Below are 20,405 nucleotides of genomic sequence, written 5' to 3' on the forward strand. Positions count from 1 at the left end.
TTTGGGGGTGTGTGTGTCTCAAACCTCTGATTGTCTCTGCTTTGTGACTTTTTCTGGTGTGTTTTTGAAGTGGCTTTTTGTTATTCTGCCTCAGCTCACTCACCTCTCAGCTGCTGTGGAAAACATTCAGCCCTGTTCTCTCCGCTGAGCACTGGATTCCATGTAAACAGCTCGCCCCGTGGCCTGGCATCGCTGAACAAGTGGGAAGGGTTTGAGCCTGTAGAGTTCTTGAAAATAAACATGGGCATAAAGCTTCCCATGCTTAAGGACACTGATGGGTCAGACACAAGAAAGCAGAAGGAACTTTCTACGCACACGATTATTCTATTTATGACCCAGGCAGGCCTATTCTACAGCCTTGGAGCGGACAAAGATAGAGAACTTCTCCTTCCATGGACCTCACACCTGCTAGAAGGAAGCACCCACATTCCAGGAGACTTTCTGGTCTCCTCTCCTGAAAATTGAGGGGGGCGCAGATCTGGACAGGAGAGGATTATCCAACAGGCAAGGTAAGCAAGGTGCTTACCTTGCTTACCAGATCATCTGTAGTGAACAATTTCACATTTTTTCACCACATCAAAGATCCTGCTTCTAGGTATGGCTGGCATCTGTCTCTCTCCCAACCCCATGACATCTTCCTACAGAATCAAAGCCTGTTTTTAAATTTACAGTCCCTGACAGGGACAGATTACCCAGTAAGCAAGGTAAACACGGGTTTACTTGTGCTTACTTACTGATCTGTGAAATTGTTCCCTACACATCAGTAAGTAAGCACAAGTAAGCCCATGCTTACGTGGTGAAACCCATGTGATCTAGACCTGCGTTGTCCAACAAGATCACTACCACATGTGGCTACTGAGTGCTTAAAATATCACAAGTGCAACCAAGGAACAGAATTTTTTAATTTATTTAATCAATTCTGACTCATAGCGACACCATAGGACACAGTAGAACTGCCACATAGGGTTTCCAAAGAGCACCTGGTGTATTCAAACTGCTGACCTTTTGGTTAGCAGCCATAGCACTTAACTGCTACACCACCAGGGTTTCCTAATTTTACTTAATTCGAGTTAAATTTTAATAGCCACATGTGGCTACTGCGTTGGACCATACAAGCTCAAAAGTTGTCAAACCTTGCTGCACATTAGGATTACGTGGGGAGCTTTAAAACACCCAGCAGTTCTGGTTTAATTGGTAGAGGGTGTAGGATGAACATCAGAGTTTTGATATTTCAACAGATAATTCTAATCTGGCCCAGAGGACTTCTAACAGCTCTTCCAACTCTGACATCCTACACTTTGATTTGGTTTCTATAGTTTTCAGAATCGATGGACCAGAAAGTTTAAGAATCAACTCAAGACACTTAAAAAGAACTAATGGACCACAACTACCACAGCCTCCACCAGACTGAGTCCAGCACAACTAGACGGTGCCTGGCTACCGCTACCGACTGCTCTGACAGGGATCACAATAGAGGGTCCTGGGGAGAGCTGGAGAAAAATGTAGAACAAAATTCTAACTCACAGAAAAAGACCAGACTTACTGGCCTGACAGTGACTGGAGAAACCCTGAGACAATGGCCCCCAGACTCCCTTTTACCTCAGTAATGAAGTCACTCCTGAGGTTCACCCTTCAGCCAAAGATTAGACAGGCCCATAAGACAAAATGGGTCTAAAGGGGCACACCAGCCCAGGGGCAAGGATAAGAAGGCAGGAGGGGGCAGGAAAGCTGGTAATAGGTAACTCAAGGTCGAGAAGGGAGAGTGTCGACATGTCGTGGTGTTGGTAACCAATGTCACAAAATAATTTGTGTACTAATTGTTTAAGGAGAAGCTAGTTTGTTCTGTAAACCTTCATCTAAAGTACAATTTTTTTTAAAAGATACATAAAAAGACGTTTTTACCATGCTCCAAATGTAATACATGTTCACTGTAGAAAATTCAGAGAAGCAAAAAAACAGAAATAAAAAGCTTAAATCCCCCAAAATCTCACCACCCAGAGATAAGGGGTTAACATTTCAGTGCATACCCTTCTAGAAATTTTCCACGGATATATTCTTGTTTTTTCCTTAAAAATTGGGATCATACCATGCTTCCTATTTTGTAATTGGCTTTTGTCACTATTTGGTTAATATTCTTCTATCATCAATTTTTAATGGCTACATGGTATCTTATCTTACACTTAAACCACAATCTATCAAATTCCATATTAATACTGGCCCCATTTTTGCTATTGTTTAAAAAAAAACACTGCTGTGAATATAATAGTAGCCATATCTTTATGAAAAAACATTCACTAACCCTTGAGGAGAAAAGAGAAGAGAAGGGAAGGGAAGGCAAGAGAAAAGCTAAGTCAGTAGGTTAAAAGGTATACAAAATTCTAAGTCTTCTCCTGCATGTTTATCAAATTATTCTCCAGAAAATTGAAACAATTTACATTCCTACCAAAAAAGCATGAGACTACCTATTGTTATGTATGCCCTCACTGGGGATTGAGCTTTTCAAATTAAACAAGGTCAAACAACCAAATGAAAACTGTTGTTCCAAAGCTCAGCCCATCTTTCAAATGCACTATGTGCCAGGTGCTGTCTTAGGTATTGGGTGTAAAGTTTAACAGAACTCATCCCTGCCCTCTAACAACTTACCCTCTGGCCAGGGAAAAAGATGGGGAAAGCGTATGGCTTTCAGTCAAGGGAGAACAAAATAGGTGCTAGAAAGAGGTACCAAAGTCCCGTTGGGGAGCAGAGAAGGAAAGAAACCTATAATCCTGAGCTGGGAATGCTGGGAAGTCTGTTGCTGTTAGGTGCCATCAGGTTGACTCATTTCAATCCCATGTGACAAAGTAAAATAGAACTGCCTGATAGAGTTTTCTTGGCTGTAAGAAACAGAGCAAGATCCCCGGGTCTTTGTCCCACAGTGACAGTGGGTGGTTTCCAACTACCCACCTGCCCAGTTAGCGGCCAAGTGCTTAATGGTTTTGTGACATCAGGGCTCCTGGTTCTATTTGGGCTGCCTCTAGAACAATGACTACTGACACTCATAGTGTCGTTTGGCAAACACCAAAATGTGCTGGATGGGCAAAGGATTGGAAGAGTGCCCCTTCCACTCTCAGTAGCTCCTATGTTTATCGGTCCTCTACAACAGCCTTTTATTGCTGCTTAAATCTCTTCCCTCTGGATATTGGTAGTGGGAATGAGAAGTAAATCTGTTGCCATTCTCCGTAGTCTCTATCAGAGACTTCTGTTAAAGTTTAGTTGTCACAGAGTCAGTTCGACTCATGGTGACCCTGTATGTGTACAGTAGAGCTACTCCCTATGGTTTTCAAGCCTGTGGTCTTTCAGAATCAGGCAGCCAGGCCTGTCTTCCAAAGCGCCTCTGGGTGGATTCAAACCACCAACCTTTCAGCTAGTAGTCAAGCAGTTAATTAACCATTTGTACCACCCAGGGACTCCAGAGACTTGTAGACCTAGGCAAATCCCAAAAGAAAACAAGCAAGCATGGTATGTTTTTATTGGTGAATTGATTATCTTTTGGGTTATTTGTTCCTTTCAAAAAAACAAAATTGACTTTTCATTATACTAAAAAAAAAAAAAAAGTACCAGAAGTCAAGGTTACAGGGCAAAGCCTGGGGTCACCGGGATTCCCCCATCCTCCAAATCCCAAGCCCATCTTCCATACTGTTGTTAGGATGGCCAGTGTCAATCCCGTATAAAGAAGGAGGAATCCAGTTCAAGTCCTGGCTTTCCCACTTAGAACTTCATGGAATTCACTTCATCTTGACGAGTCTGTAAGACATGGATTGTAAGACTAGTGTAAAAATTTTAGGTTTAAGAGGTGGGAAAGCATTTTGTTAATACTACTGGTACTACTATTACTAATAAAAAGCCTGTGACTCCATCAATGTAGACTCACTGTCAAGCTGGCCAGCCCCTTGCCCTCTGTTTTGGCGAATTTCTGTGACCCACAAACACACATACCCTTTAAGCCATGACTGTGACGTACTAACATTTCAGGAATGAGGCAAGTCCCTGAAGATGGCCTTTCTTGAGAAGCTCGTTGAAAAACAAATTAAGGAACTTGCCCAACTGCATCTCGGAGCAAGAGATGGGAAGGGCATGACACCCATGGGACCTTTGCGTGTGCTGCCCCCCTTTCCTTCCATTGACCCCCCCACCCATTCTGCCCTATTACGTCAGGGACAGAATCAAATTCCCCTGCCTGACCTGCCTTCACCTCCCCCTTCTCCTCACTGCTCTGGGACACGTGATGTCCCTGGAGAGTCCCCCACATCATTACAGAACAAAAACAAAAACAACAAAGAAAAAATACCAGACCTTTCCCCTTGCCCGATGCCACCCCCGCCCCCTAGAAGTTCTTCGACTTGAGTGTCAAATACTAGAAATGAAATGGCCCCTTTTTTTCTCTCTCACTTCTGCTATTTACACAGAAGTGCCTGCCAGGGACCTCAGCAGCTAAACCCACCATACTTCAAGTTTATTTTTAGATTTCTCAGCTGTTCTCCTTTGCCATAATGGGTTTGCGTGATTCAATCAAGAAGAAGAAGGAAAAGGGAGGAAGGCAATGAACTGTTGCAGAGAAGGAGCTCTGGGCCAGGTGCCTTATTGATGCAATCTCATTTCATCCTCACACAGTAACTCTTAGAAGAAATCATATTGTTGATCCTTTTTCCACAGATGGTGAAACTGAAGTTCTGAGTAGTTAAGTGACTTGCTCAAACAATTAATAATTAGCAAGACCTGAATTTGAAACTATGACTGATTCAAAAGCCCAAGTACTTTGTGCTGAGTCTCTCCTACAGCAAATTCACACATCCCATCTTACCTATTTGTTTGTATTCTCTCTGTCCCAACCACCTCCTGTACTTTGCTGTTTTCTGCTTTGTAATAAAAACAGGAGCAACCAGAGAAGGCTCTGGAAAGTTCTAGAAGGTTCTAGACATTTCAGGTGATGCCCCCCCCCGCCCCCAGCAGTGTCTCACACCTCTTTCCAACCCATTTAAGTGACTGACTCCTTGCCACTGGGAATAATGGTGGGGGAAAAAAGGGTGAGTCAGGACACCACTCAACTTGGAGTTATACACAGGTCTGGGTCGGCTACTGAATTCACTTAAATGTCAATGAGGCTTAGCTTCTTCATCTATAAATTGGCGATGATACACCCACCTAGCAGCATAGTTGAGAGACCCAGCTGGGATAATGCGAGAGACATGGCCCAGGTCAGATTCAGATACATAATAGACACCCAATAAATAATTATTTCTTCCTCTCATTTCCTCAGGAGAGGGGTACACGGCTGCCACCAAGTAGCCTAGCCTGCTGGAAGCTTTGGTAACTATCTCTGAGGAGACTCAATTTTAGAAGATGAAGGTGTTCTCTGAGGCCTGTCCAGAACATTTTCAGGGGGCACGTAAGATACAAATGGAGGCCCACATACCACATGGTTAAATATTTGTGTTACAAATCAATCTAATAATAATAATAATAATTTGTGTTATAAGTCAAGTTAAATTATATAGGTTCCTTCAACCTTGCAAAATATTCTTTCATAATGACCTAAAGTGCCATGTGCAAATTTCAGATTCTCAGAGAGCTTTCCCCCAGCCCTGAACCAGGGCCTGCAGCCTGGGCCCCTTCTATTTCTACTCTCCAGCCTGCACATCTAACCACTGTCTACATAACTCCTTATGAGGAGCCACCTCTTGGCCATCTCTTCAGCCTAGGGGTACACACACCCACTGTGCAGTCTGCCCTGGGGTGGATTGTTCCAGGGAAGAGACTCACACAAGCCCTGAAAGTGATTCAGAGATATTTGGGCAGAGAATTCTGGGCCCTGAACCCTGAGTGAGATAGGAACTCACTGCAAGACCACCCTTTCACCTGACAGAGAAGGGTGCAGTCAGAAGAAGGCCAGAGAGGGGCTCTAAAGCATGGAACTCCTCCACCCTGATGGGAGGGTGGCCCTGCATTTAAAAAGTACTGTTTAAAAAAATTTTTTTTTTTTTTGTTTACCTGTCATTCTAATAGTAAATTCATACAGTGAAGCGGAGCTGCAAGAGTTACCTCACCCTTCTTCCACCATTAAACCCTAAACCTGACATTTAAAAGGAAATTGTCCTTCTGACTATTTCAATCTATTTGCAATCATCTCTGCCCTTTCTTCCCCCCTGGGACAGGGGGCAGAGGAAGGAATGATTCTGACTTACATACCTTGACATTTACACAGTGTCTCCTCAGCTCTATTTTTGTTCCTTGCTTAAAAAGTCTTGCCCTAAAAACTACAGACAGAAACCAAATCAGTGGTTGCCAAAGGCTGGGAGTAGAGGAAGGGGTTGACTACAAAGGGACATGAGGGGATTTTGGGGGTGATGAAACTGCTCTATATCTTGATTGTTGTGGTAGCTGCACTACTGTATGCTTTCTCAAAAGCCCTAGAGTTGTACACGAAAATGGTAAACTTTATGTAGATTATACCTCAAGTTTTAGAATTATGTAATAAAAATTCCTTGTTTCAAACCACAGTTTAAGAAAGGAGCAAGGGGAATGTGTTAGGCATTGAAGTTTTAAATAACTTCCCCTGGTGTGGTATTTAGGGTGAGTCAGTGTAGTGGGCATGTCACATTCGTGGCTGCCCACTATATCATGAATAGCCTTTCTTTCTGGGGGAAATTCCCTTGTTATGGTCCTGCCTCCCCAAGTCAAGAACTCAAACTCCCAGCCTCCCTTGAAGCTAGGATATGGGTATGTGACCTACTCTCCACCAATCAGAAGCACTTGTGCTAGACTTTGATTAAAAGCAGACATTGGATGGATGCCAGGGTTGTGTGGGGCTTCCATTTTTGTGGGCACAGGGTCAGCAGAGGCATTTGGCTTTGGGGCTTTCTGTAGTTGTAAATTTGAGATCCTGGTTGTCAGCTAATGTGGTGTAGGGAAAAAGGACGGATGCGGGAGTTCCATTTCTGGCTCACTGCTACTGACTTTGAGTCTCCTTTGGGCAAGTCCTTAACCTCTCTATTTTCTCATCTTTAAAATGGGTATCATGATGCTTATATTGCTGAGTTGTTTTGATGTTAAATAAGGTGTTTCAGGGTCTGGCATGCAGTAGGTGCTAAGTATTAGTTCCCTTCCTTCCTCAAACATTATGTAAGACTCTTTACTTGATGACCAGTCTGTCAGCCTGGGAGCTTCCTGAAGGCTGGGCTGTGGTCCCTGGTCCAGCCTAGGAGTCTCCCCAGAGCAGGGACTCCATGAGCTTTACACAATAGACACTGACCTTTGAGGAGCGGGGGCAGGTAGCTAGAGATCAGGAGTGGTCACACATGTAGCTAGAGATTAAAAGCCCCGTTAATCTTCCCTTCTCTGCCCAGCTCCTCCCTAGCAGTACCAAGGAGTGGCCACTATTTCATGAGCCCTAGGAGGAGCCTGTCTGAGGTCAAATCAATAGAAACATGCTTCAATTTAAGTTAATACCCACTGGTTGTTCGCCACAAATATGCCAGGGGCTATGTCAGGTGTTTACAAAAACTAAATAAGGTGCCACTTAGTTGTAACTTGATGGAGAGAGAAAGATGCCTCCACGCTGATGATAAAAATTTATACTAGACGGTGTTATAACAGCAGTGTGAATAGTATGCTATAGGGACCAGGAGGAGGGAGTCAGGAATTCTTCTGGAATCCAAGGCTATTTGAGCTGAATCATGAGTGTTGAGTTAGAGTTTGACAAGAGGAGAAGGAGGAGCTGGGGGCATCTTAGCATGAGAAAATGCATGTGGAAAAGCCCAGAAGAACGAAAGTACACAGTGCATTTAGAGAAGCCAAGTTTGGGCCAGAATGGTTGTAGCACAAAGTGGGTACAGGTAGGGAGTCAGGAGATTGGAGGAAGAGATGACAAATGGGCCAGGTTGACAAGGGCTTTAAATGCCATGAAGGGGACACAGGAGAAAGATGAAGCAGACATTGTCTTCTCAAACAAGTCTGTGGAAAGGAACAAGTGGTTTCAGGAGGCCCTCTCCCCTTTCTCTTTCTGACCAATGCTCTACTAAACTAAAAAAAAAAAAAACAGTTGCCGTTGATTTGACTCCAACTCATGGCAATCGCACGTGTGTCAGAGTAGAACTGTGTTCTGTAATATTTTCAATGGCTGATTTTTTGGAAGTAGATCACCAAATCTTTCTTCCAAGATACCTCTGGGTGGATTCAAATCTCCAACCTTTTGGTTAGCAGCTGAGAGTGTTAGCCATTTAAACCACCCAAGGACTCCAAAATTCTACCAGGATTCCCTAAATGTGTGTAACCTAAGCATCAAGGACATCATACATGAAGAAAGAAAGAGGTCATTAAAAAGACAAGAAAGAAAGAAAAGACCTAAATGGATGTCACAAGAGATTCTGAAACTTGCTCTTGAACATGGAGTAGCTAAAGCGAAAGTAAAAAATGATGAAGTAAAAGAGCTGAACAGAAGATTTCAAAGGGCAGCTCGAGAGGACCAAGTAAGATATTATAATGAAATGCACAAAGACCAGGAGTTAGAAAACCAAAAGAGAAGAACATGCTCGGCATTTCTCAGGCTGAAAGAACTGAGAGAATTCAAGCCTCAAGCTGTGATATAGAAAGAGTCTATGGGCAAAATACTGAACAAGGCAGGAAGCATCAAAAGAAAATGAAAGGAATACACAGAGTCACTGTACCATAAAGAATCAGTCGACATTCAATCATTTCAGGAGGTAGCATATGATCAAAAACCCTTGGTACTAAAGGAAGAAGTCCAAGATGCACTAAAGACGTTGGCAAAAAACAAGGCTTCAGGAATTGATGGAATACCAATTGAGATGTTTTGACAAACGGATGCTGTGCTGGAAATGCTCGCTCATCTATGCCAAGAACTTTGGAAGACAGCTACCTGGCCAACCAACTGGAAGAGATCCATATTTATGCCTATTCCAAAGAAAGGTGATCCAGCCAAATGCAGATATTATCAAACAATGTCATTAATATCACATGCAAGTAAAATTTTGCTGAAGATCATTCAAAAGCGGCTACAGCAGTACATCAACAGGGAGCTTCCAGAAATTTAAGCTGGATTCAGAAGAGAACGTGGAACCACGGATATCATTGCTGATGTCAGATAGACCTTGGTTGAAAGCAGAGAATACCAGAAAGATGGTTACTTGTGCTTTATTGACTATGCAAAGGCATTCGACTGTGTGAATCATAACAAATTGTGGATAACATTGCAAAGAATAGGAATCCTGGAACACTTAATTGTGCTCAAAAGGAACCTGTACACAGGCAAGGAGGCAGAAAGGAGGGACCTCATTACCACCAGAAAGAAGAGCCAGGAGTGGAGCACATCCTTTGGACTCGGGGTCACCGCACTGAGAACCTCCTAGGCCCAGGAGACAGACAGAACTTTAACACCAGAGACAGTGCAAGATGGCAAGAAGCAGTGGGAGAGAAATGGTGGCAGCAGAACCAGGGGACCAGTGTAAGATGGTACAGTGGGCTTCCCAGCCCACAGAACAAGATGGCTACAGTGGCTTTGCCAACCCACCGAGCAAGAGAGCTGAGAACCTTCTGGCAGGAGGCTTGCTGGAGGAGTGGGGTTCCTCTGGGCACTTAGCAGAGATAAAGAGCTTTGTAACACTTGCTGAAGAAGGGCAGAGCCCAGGCCAAGGGGCCTAGAGGCCGAGGGCCAAAGAGAGGCCTGCCTATGGCAGGCACAGCCAAAAAGAAGCTCTCCTGATGGAAGAACTGTATCCTGAGTTGTTCCTTATCCTGAATTGTAGCCTGTTACTTCCCTAATAAACCTCATAATCCTGAGTATTGTCTGTGAGTTCTGTGTGGCCATTGCAACAAATTATCGAAACCAGCAGAGAAGTGTAGAGTGCCATGGAAGGGATGGTTTGTGTGAGAATTGGTAAAAAGGTTTGAAAGAGGAGGTATGTCTGACCACCACCTCATAGGGATCCGCCTTGGACTGATGCTGATGGTGATTCTCTCTCCTCTCCCTCCTGAGTTTAGAGGAGGTCAGACGCCCCCAAGCCACCATTTTTACACAAACTCAGCCGTGAAACATGTAGGATCTACCCAGCAGCAGCTCAGTCTGGGGATGTGGAGTGGGTATTCTGGATGTCTAATTCATCACTTGCCATGAGACCTACCTCATCATTTCCGGCCCCTGCTTGGAGCCCCCGGGTGGCGCAAATGGTTAAGTGCTCAACTACCACGGAAAGATTGGTGGTTCAAACCCACCCAGCAGCACCTTGGAAGCCAAAACCTGAAACCCATTGCCACTGAGTCAATTCCAAATTGTAGCGACCCCATAGGACAGAGTAGAACTGCCCCATAGGGTTTCCAAGGAGCACCTGGTAGATTTGAACTGCCAACATTTTAGCTAGCAGCAGAGCTCTTAACCACTACACCACCAGGGTTACCTACCCCCGAAAGCAGGACCTGTCAGTTTGCTTCTGAAAGGCCACAGCCTTAAAAACCCTATGAAGCAGTTCTAGTCTGCCACATATGTGATCACCACGGGTTGGGATCAACTCAACAGCAACTAACAACAAGAAGCTCTCCCCACAGAGGCTATTTCAGTCTAGGTCCCTGACCACCCTTGCCACCTCACCAAGGGTAAAGGCCACCAGAAAAATCAACATTGGGTCTCACTGAAGAATAAAAGGAGCCAGAGGGGTTCTTGGCAACTGTCAGCCACACACAGGAGCTCTGGCTTGGGGCTGTTGAGGGACACAGGACAGTGTGGCCAGCCCCACCCTCTCCAGCTGGCCAAAACTAGAGTGGTGTGAGGTTCCACTGAGCAATTATGAAAGAATAAACTGCCCCTCTGCTTTCTCTTTTCACCTTCCCTCAGGTCCCTGCCATCACCTGCCCCCATCCTTCCACTCAGGGAGCTTAGCAACCTGAAAAACACAGACTGGGCATAAAACCCCTCCCTCTTGATGCCCAACAATGAACCCACGCAGCAAAACAGGAAGCATCTTCCTGTCAAGGCAAAACCATTGTGTTCTCTCTGTGCACGCGCCCTGACGAGAGTGCAGGAAACCGCCACGGGGCCATGGCAACAGGTGTCGGAGTAACCTGGAGGCTTTCCACTGGCCTATGCCCAGCTCACCTTCCCTTTTTGTCCTTCTAAAGAGCTGTCCCCTTCCTCCCTGCCACTTGACAACCCCTTCACCTCCCACCTGTTCATCCTTTCCTTATTGGTGGTCCCAAACCCAATTAAGACCGTCTAAGGCCTTAAAACCTAAAAAGATTGTAGTCTCTCTCCAAGTGTAACTTCTAATACTGAACAGAAAACACAAAATGTACACATATGCTGAAATTTAAACAGCTTTCTTTTTCGATTTGCCAAATTAAAAATTTTGATAAGTTCTTCCAAGTTGAACCTTCCTCATATTTGGGGTGCCCCTCTCTGGCTGGGGCCTGTTGTTGTTTCGTGCTGTCAAGTCGATTTCCAACTCATAGGGTTTTCTTTGCTGTACTGGGAACAGAGCGCCAGCTCTTTCTGCTGCGGAGAAACTGGGTGGGTTCAAACTGACAACCTTTTGTTAGCAGCCAAACGCTTAACTGTTGCACCACCAGGGCTCCTTGCTGGGGCCCTAAATCCATGACAAATCTGCCTACTGGGTTACCAAGCACTGATGGAGGGCCACTCTCCTTGGGCTTCACGTGGGGACAGATATTCCTCAGTGAGATAAAACCGGGGTGGGAGTGGAGGGAGTGAGAGACGGAATTTTGAACTTTGCCTATTGAATTGCGAGACCAGAGGAACTGGAAGCCACTGACCATTCTGGGTAGAGCCAAAAAAATTTTGACTTGGACCAGGGCTCCCTCTGCAAGAAAGGCAAGACAGAGTTTCTGCAAACCTGGCTCCCTCCAGGGATCTCTGGGTCTGGCACCCTCTGTAGGGTCTCCAGGTCAGGGACCTTCTCTATTGGTCTCAAGTTCCACCCTGTTCTTTTTATGATAGAAAGGGTTGAGTTTATGCTAAGCTATGTTTATTCTCTACCCTCCAGGTAACCAAGTCTTCAAGGGGTGATTGAACTGAATGACTGAGGAGATGTCTTCCAGGTCTACTCCCTGCTCATTCTCAGAAACCTTTGTCCCCCGGCAGGACTTCCCCCAAGGACAGTGATGCACATTCTCAGAAAGCAGAGCAAGGTGTGGTAAATCTCATCTAAGGGCATCTTTTCCATACAGGAAGGGAGCAGCTATGCCTTCTCAGCATCAGCATGTCCAGTATTAGCAGACAGCCTGGCATTGGTGGGGGAGCCCTTTACCTTGGAGTCAAAGGTCAAGTCTACTTCTTCTCTTTCAAGTCTCAGTTTCCTCAAACATTAAAATGGATATCTACTAAATAGAGGAGGCCTGAGGGTGAAATGAGGTAACATATAAGAGTACACTTGGAAATACTGAAGCCCCATACAAATGTGGAGATTTATTATTTTCCATTAGTTGGCAAGCTCCTTGAGGCCAAGGACCATGTGTCACCGAGCCTTCAAGTTCTATCACCTGGCCCCACACTTTGCAGAGTAGGTGCTCAGTAAATGGATGTTGGATAAATGGATGGATGGATGGATGGATGGACAGATGGATGGATGGACGGATGGATGAACAGATGGATGAATGGATGGATGAACGGGTGGATGAACAGATGGGCAAATGGACAAGAAGAGTGCTGGGGAACAGCCAATTCTGAGAAACACTTTGCACATCATTTGTTTCACATGTCACAGCAGCAGGGAGAGAGTCAATGCAAAAACATGGCAAAAGCAAAAGACATCTTATGTGACAAACACAACCAACCCATTAAGCAGGTAACAGAGGCCAGAACTCCGGTCCATGGGCCACATCAACTCTGCAAAGGAGGACACATTAAACTGTGGCTCTTGCTGCCTCCCAAAACCTCAAGCTTAGGGACTCGGATAAAATAAACAAACTATATTAGAAACTGTTTTTAAAATCTCAACACAGCAGGCAAAATTTTGTCCTCAAGACGCACAAAGATCTACCCTGGAAGAAAAAAAAATAGTTCACATGCCATCACCATATGTGTCAATTTGTATGTCCCCAAATTTAAGTGCTATGGGACATCAGAGTAGAGAGGTCAGTAAAGATGGGGCCTGGCTGGGCCTCAAAAAATGAGTAGATTTTGGAAAGAGAACCCTCCTACACTGTAACTCTCATACAGTGTGGATTCTCAGTTAATAGCCACTAACTACATGATTCCTGGCTAAGGGAACACTCACATTCAGTGCTGAGAAATACTAGGGAATCCCCATCACCTCACTTAGAGACCAGCTAAGAAACTGAAACTGAAGGCTCTCCAGCAAGAGTGTACAATGCCCACATGGCCAGAGTTGAACGGGTTGGGAAGGACAGTGAGTAGAGGAATGATGTCTGGGGTGGGCACTACCACTTAACATCAAGCAGTGGCTGCTGAGGACATCAGAACCAGGACCACCCCTTCTTGCTACTCAACAACATGGTTCATTTGCCATAAAGTTCTACAGTCCTGCCCTGTTCATGGACTCTCTTGATCTGGGGCCTTCTATAGGGGTCTATACCAGTTGGAGAACCAAGAAATCCTTGAGAAGAATAATGTCAGACTGAGAAGTGAGCCCAAAGCTTGTGTGGTCCAATCCCATTGCTTTGAGGGTAGGCATCTAAGATCCAGAAAAAGGAAGTGATTTTCCCAAGGTCATATAGTGAGTTATAGCAAAAGAAGGACTGAAAAACAGGCCTTATGGCTCTAAGTTAATTTTTTATTAGAAGCTCTGGCACATAGAAAAGGGCTCCAGGAGGAAGTTTCTGGAATAGGTCCAAACTGAAGTTGCCCAGCCTTTTCCTATCAACACACTTGCCCAGATGTGACCTCTGAGAGTCCTCTCCACCCTGTTCAAGAGATCGATGATATTCCTTAAATCAACTGGGCTCCAAATGCCAGTGAGGAACAAAAACCTTGGGCTAAAGCAAAAGTTCTGTGAGGACTTCTCATGCCTCTCTTTGGGGAATTTGGTATAACAGAGAGTGGTTAAGCAATGGGCAGGGTGCCATGAGAAGGTTCTAGACTTCAGAGTCTCAGGATACCAAAGCTTCTTCTAGGTCCAGTCTTCTCACTTTACACAGGGAGCTGCTGAAGATCTAGGTTCACTGCATTACACCCCAAATGAATGTTCTTCATAACTCTGGCGGGGGGGAGAAACTAGAAAATACTTTCTAATGAGTGGAAATAAAAACACAACATACTAAAGCAGCTAAAGCCGTGCTTAGAGAGAAGTTTATAGCTGCAAATACCTGTATTAAAGTGAAGAAGGAGGAGGAGGAAGAACAGAAAGAGAGAAGGAGGAGGAAGAGGGGGAAGAGGAGGTGAAGAAGAAGAAGAAAAATCTCAAATCAATAACCTAACCTTCCACCTTAAGAAACTAGAAAAAGAAGAGTGGGCTAATCCAAAGCAAGCAGAAGAAAGGAAATAATAAAGATTGTGGTTGTTCTTAGGTGCCATGAAGTCAGTTAAAATTCATAGCGACCCTATCACAACATAACAAAATACTGCCCGATCCTGCGCCATCCTCACAATCTTTGCTATGTTCAAGCCCGTGGCAGCCAGTGTGTCAATCCATCTCATTGAGGGTCTTCTTCTTTTTCGCTGATCCTCTACTTTACCAAGCATGATGTCCTTCTGCAGGGAATCGTCCCTCATGGTAACATGTCCAAAGTACTTACGATGAAGTCTTGCCATCCTCCCTTCTAAGGAGCATCCTGGCTGTACTTCTTCCAAGACAGATTTGATCGTTCTTCTAGCAGTCCATGGCATATTCAATATTCTTTGCCAACACCATAATTCAAATGCATCAACTCTTCTTTGGACTTCTTACTCATTGTCCAGCTTTCTTATGCATATGAAATGATTGAAAATAGTATGACTTGGGTCAGGCGAACCTTAATCCTCAAAGTGACATTTTTGCTTCTTAAGACTTTAAGAGGCCTTTTGCAGCAGATTTGTCCAATGCAATGCTTCATTTGATTTCTTGACTGCCACTTCCATAGGCATTGATGGTGGATCAGAGTAAAATGAAATCCTTGACAACTTCAATCTTTTCTCCGTTTATCATGATGTTACTCATTGGTCCAGTTGTGAAGACTGTTCTTTTCTTTATGTTGAGTGTAATCCCTACTGAAGGCTGTGGTCTCTGATCTTCATCAGTAAGTGCTTCAAGCCCTCTTCACTTTCAGCAAGCAAGGTTGTGTCATCTGCATATTGCAGGTTGTTAATTTGTCTTCCTCCAATCCTGGTGCCGCATTCTTCATACAGTCTAGCTTCTCAGATTATTTGCTCAACGTACAGATTGAATAAGTACAGGGAAAGGATACAGCCCTGATGCACACATTTTCTGATTTTAAACCACGCAGTATCCCCTTGTTCTGTTGGAACGACTGCCTCTGGGTCTACATGCAAGTTCCACAGGAGCAGAATTAAAGTATTCTGAAATTTTCATTCTTCGCAATGTTATATATAATTTGTTAGGATACACATAGTCGAATGTTTTTGCATAGTCAATAAAACACAGGTAAACATCTTTCTGGTATTCTGTTTTCAGGCAAGATCCGTCTGACATCAGCGATGATGTCCCTCAGTCCACATCCTCTTATGAATCTGGCTTGAATATCTGGCAGTTCCCTGTTGGTGTACTCTGCAACCATTTTTTAATTATCTTCAGAAAAGTTTTACTTGAGTGTGATAATAATGGCATTGTTCAATAATTTCCACGTTCTGTTGGATCACCTTTCTTTGGAATGGGCACAAATGTGGATCTCTTCCAGTCCATTGGCAAGGTAACTGTCTTTGAAATTTCTTGGCACAGACAAGTGAGTGCTTCCAGCATTCCATCCGTTTCTTGAAACATCTCAATCGGTATTCCATCAATTCCTGGAGCTTTTTCTCACCAATACCTGCAGTGCAGCTTCTTTCTTCGATATAATCGGTTCTTGATCACACGTTACCTCCTGAAATGGTTGAACGTCAACCAATTCTATTTGGTACAGTAACTGTATATTCTATCTTCCTTTGATGTTTCCAGCCTCATTCAATATTTTCCCCATAGAATTCTCAAATATTGAAACTCGAGGCTTGAATTTTTTCTTCGGTTCTTTCAGCTTGAGAAATGCTGAGAGTGTTCTTCCCTTTTGGTTTTCTAATTTCAGGTTTTTGCACATTTCATTATAATACTTTGTCTTCTCTAGCCACACTTTGAAATCCTCTATTTTTATTTCATCTGTTCACTTTAGCTACTCCACGTTCAAAAGCAAGTTTTAGCGTCTCTTATCCATTTTGCTCTCTTCTTTCTTACCTGTCTTTTTAACGACCTTTTACTTTCTTCATGTATGATGCCCTTGATGTCATTCCACAACTTGTTTGGCCTTCGATCGTTAGTGTTCAATGCATCAAACCTATTCTTGAGGTGGTCTCTGAATTCAGGCAGGTGGGATATATTGAAGTTTGTACTTTGGCTCTCTCCAACTTGTTTTAATTTTAATTTCAGTTTGAACTTGCATATGAGCAACTGATGGTCTGTTCTGTAATCAGCCCCTGGCCTTGTTCTGACTGATGATATTGAGCTTCTCCATTGTCTCTTTCCACAGATGTAGTTGAATTGATTCCTATGTATTCCATCTGGCGAGGTCCACATGTACAGTCACTGTTGAAAAATGGTATTACCAATGAATAGGCCATTGGTCTGGCAAATTTCTATCACTCAATCTCAGGTGCTTTTTCTACCACCAAGGCCATATTTTCCAACTACTGATCTTCTTCTTTGTTTCCAACTTTCACATTCCAATCACCAGTAATTATTAATGCATCTTAATTGCATGTTTGATCAATTTCAGACTGCAGAAGTTGGTAAAAATTTTCAATTTCTAAGTCTTTGGTATTAGTGGTTGGTGGTTAAATTTGAATAACAGTCATTGTCTTGGTCATCTAGTGCTGCTATAACAGAAGTACCACAAGTGAATGGCTTTAACAAAGAGAAATTTATTTCTTCACAGTAAGGTAGGCTAAAAGTCCAAATTCAGGCCATCAGCTCCAGGGGAATGATTTCTCTCCCTGTCAGCCTCTCATCAATCTTTCCCCAGACTAGAAGCTTCTCCATTCAGGTATCCCGGGTCCAAAGGATGCACTCTGCTCCTGGCACTGCTTTCTTGGTGGTATGAGATCCCCCCTCTCTTCTTGCTTTCCTTTCCTTTTATCTCTTGTAAGATTAAACGTGGTGCAGGCCACATCCCAGGGAAACTCCCTTTACAATGAATCAGGGATGTGACCTGAGCAAGTGTGTTACATCCCACCCTAATCCTCTTTAACATATAGTTACAATCACAAAATGGAGTACTATCACACAATACTGGGAATCATGGCCTACCCAAGTTGACACATATTTTGGGGGGACACAATTCAATCCATGATAGTAGTATTACCTGGTCTTCCTTGCAGGCGTATGGACAGTATTGTACTTCAGGATAGATTTTGAAAAGTTCTTTCTGACAATGAATGTGACACAGTTTCTCTTCAAAATTTGTCATCATTGGCATAGTAGACCATATGATTGTCTGATTCAAAATGGCCAATATATCAGTCCATTTCAGCTCACTAATGCCTAGGATATTGATCTTCAAGCATTCCATTTCATTTTTGATGACTTCTAATTTTCCAAGAATCATGCTTCGTACATCCCACATTTTGATTATTAATGGATGTTTGCAGCTGTGTCTTCTCATTTTGAGTCATGCCATGAAGGTCCCAAAAGCTTTACCCCATCCACGACTTTAAGGTTGACTCTACTTTAAGGAGACAGCTCTTCCCCAGTCATATTTTGAGTGTCTTCCCACCTGAGAAGCTCATCTTCTGGCACTATATCAGACAATGTTCTGCTGCTATTCATAAGGTTTTCACTGGCCATTTTTTTCAGAAGTACATTGCGAAGTCCTTCTTCCCAGTCTGTCTTATTCTGGAAGCGCCACTGAAACTTGTCCACTATGGGTGACCCTGCAGGTTTTGGAAATAAGGTGGTATAGCTTCCAGCATCACAGCAACATGCAAGCCACCACAGTATGACAAAATGACAGGCTAGAGTGGAAATAAATGAAATAGAGAATAGAAAAGCAATAGAGAAAATCAAAACCAAAAGTTGGTTCTTTGAAAAGATCAACAAAACGACAAACTTTTAATGAGACCAAGAAAAAACAGAGAGAATATTCAGAGCGCTAAAATCAAGAATGAAATAGAGGACATTAGTCATCACTATCAACCTTACAGAAATAAAAATGATTATAAAGGAATGCTATGAATAGCTGTATGCCAACAAATTAGATAACCTTTACGAAATGGATGTGTTCTTAGGAAGACACAAACTATGTGACTCAGAAAGAAAGAGAAAATTTGAATAGATCTATAATAAGTAGAGATGATTCAATAATCCCCCCCCCCAAAAAAAAAAATCTCTACTAAGAAAAGCTCTAGAAAAAGGACTAGATGAATTCACTGGTGAATTCTACCAAATATGTAAAGAGGAACTAATACAAATCCTTCACAACCCTTATCAAAAAATAGAAAACGAGGTAATATTACCCAACTCAATCTATGGCCAGTATTACCCTGATGCCAAACCAGACAGAGACATCACGAGAAAAGAAAGCTACAGACCAATGATGCTTATAAATATAGGGTGCAAAAATCCACAACAACGTATTAGCATACTGTCCTAGGCTGGGTTCTCCAGGGGAGCAAAACCAGTGAAGCATATAGAAAGAGAGAGAGAGAAATTTATTTCAAGGAAATGGCTCACATAGTTGTGGAGCCTGGCAAGTCCCATATCCATGGGTCAGGTGTCAGGCTGGAGGCTTCTCCTGACTCACGTCAGGCTGCAGGGGCTGATGAACCCAAAATCTGCAGGTCAGGTGGCAGGCTTCCATCCCAAGATCCGGAGGTCAGAAGATGACAAGTGGGATGCAGAATCAAAAGAGGGCGAGCTTTGCCAGAAGATCTATACATATGGGATGCATGCCACTCTCTCAAGGAAACTCACCTTTCAAATGATTGACTGCTTACATCGGATCGCAAAATAGAGGATGATTACAGAATATCTGCTAAACCACAGAGAATCACGACCTACCCAGTGAGAATCATGGCCTACCCAAGTTGACAGATAGTTTGCAACCCTGCTAAACTCATTTATTTTAGTGGTTCTACTAGTTTTCTTTTTTTTTAATGGATTTCTTAGAATTTTCTATATATAAGATCATGTCATCTGTGAATAGACATAGTTTTATTTCTTTCTTTTTAATCTGGATGCCTTTTATTTCTTTTTCTGGCCTAATTGCCCTTGCTAAAGCCTCCAGTATATAAAAAAAACAAACCAAACCCAGTGCAATCGAGTCAATTCTGACTCATAGAGACTCTATAGGACAGAGTAGAACTGCCCCATAGAGTTTCCAGGGACGCCTGGAGGATTCAAACTGCCAACTCTTTGGTTAGCAGCCGTAGCACTTAACCACTATACCACCAGGGTTTCCTCTCTAGTATATAGATATATATAAACTTACATATAAAATTTTTACAATTCAACAATAAAACACAAACAGCGCAATTTAGAAATGGGCAAAGGATTTGAATAGATATTTCCCCAAAGAAAATATAGGAAAGATCAATATGTACACGAAGAGATGCTTAATATCATTAACCATTAGGGAAATACAAATCAAAACCATAATGAAATACCCTTTCACACTCACTGAGATGGTTATAACTTAAAAAAAAATGGACAATAAGAAGTCTCATCAAGGATGTGGAGTCCTCACACATTGCTGTGGGAATGTAAAATGGTGCAGCCACTTTGGAAAACAGTTTGACCTTTCCTCCAAATGTTAAACACAGAGTTACCATATGACCCAGGAAATGAAAACATATGTCCACACAAAAACTTGTACATACATGTTCATAGCAGCATTATTCATAATAGCCAAAAAGTGAAAACAACACGAATGTCCATCAACTGATGAAAGATAAAATGTGGTATATATATGCAATGGAATATTATTCAGCCATAAAGAGAAATGAAGTTCCAATACATGCTAAGACATGGATGAACCTTGAGAACATCATGCTAAGTAAAAGAAGGGAGGCCTGGTGGCACAGTGTTTAGGGGCTTGGCTACTAACCAAAAGATCATGGGTTTAAACCCACCAGCCACTCCACAGGAGAGAGATGTGGCCATCTGCTTCTGTAAAGATTACAGCGTAGGAAACCCTATGGTTTCCTACTCTGTCATATAGGGTCACTATGAGTCGGAATTAACTTGACGGCACACAACAAACAAGTG

Source organism: Loxodonta africana, chromosome 18 (genome assembly GCF_030014295.1).
Source record: "Loxodonta africana isolate mLoxAfr1 chromosome 18, mLoxAfr1.hap2, whole genome shotgun sequence".
NCBI lineage: Eukaryota > Metazoa > Chordata > Mammalia > Proboscidea > Elephantidae > Loxodonta > Loxodonta africana.